The sequence below is a fragment of the Rutidosis leptorrhynchoides genome, chromosome 5, assembly GCF_046630445.1.
Source record: "Rutidosis leptorrhynchoides isolate AG116_Rl617_1_P2 chromosome 5, CSIRO_AGI_Rlap_v1, whole genome shotgun sequence".
In the NCBI taxonomy this organism is placed as follows: Eukaryota; Viridiplantae; Streptophyta; class Magnoliopsida; order Asterales; family Asteraceae; genus Rutidosis; species Rutidosis leptorrhynchoides.
Window position 1 is genome coordinate 228,023,431 of NC_092337.1, and position 631 is coordinate 228,024,061.

The window sequence follows — 631 nt, forward strand, 5'->3', positions numbered from 1 at the left end:
TGAGCTTAGTTAACCTGCTGCGGCTGCATCTTCAGTTCTCTGAGTTGTTTAGCAAGAGATTCCATCTTATCCGTGAGGGATTTGATGGCCTCCGTTTGATTGTTAAGTGCAGAGAGTGGGGCAGATGATGAAGTTGTTTCACCACTGTTCCAGTCATGATGATGCATTGTCATGTTCTCGAGCAATTCCCATGCTTCATCTGCGGTTTGGTTCATCAGATTCCCTTGAACTGCTGCATCGATTGTCGTCCTATGATTTACCGTAAGACCATTGTAGAAAGTACAGATTTGGGCTGACCGTTCTAGCTGGTGATTAGGGCATTTCTTCAGTAGGGTTTTGAATCGCTCCCATGCAGTGTAAAGAGATTCATCATAACTTTGTTTGAAGTTAATGATGTCATTCTTCAGTTTGGTTTGTTTAGAAGGAGGGAAATATTTGGTTAGGAATTTAGTAGCCATCTCCGTCCATGACGTGATGGAATCTTTTTCCAGTCCTTCGAACCAAGTTTGAGCATGATGAGTGAGAGAATACGGGAACAAGTATAGCCGGACTATATCTTGTCCTATCCCTGGCTGTTTGTAGCAGTTCGAAAGAGATATGAATTTATCAAGGTGAGAATTAGGATCATCAT

General features: G+C 42.3%; 1 non-coding gene across 1 annotated transcript; it reads left to right on the plus strand.

Moving 5' to 3' along the window:
* Positions 1-303: 303 nt before the first annotated feature.
* LOC139850913 (small nucleolar RNA R71) lies at positions 304-410 on the plus strand. The gene has a single exon (XR_011760288.1). It is a non-coding gene; the product is annotated as a small nucleolar RNA R71 (small nucleolar RNA).
* The last annotated feature ends 221 nt before the right edge of the window (positions 411-631 follow it).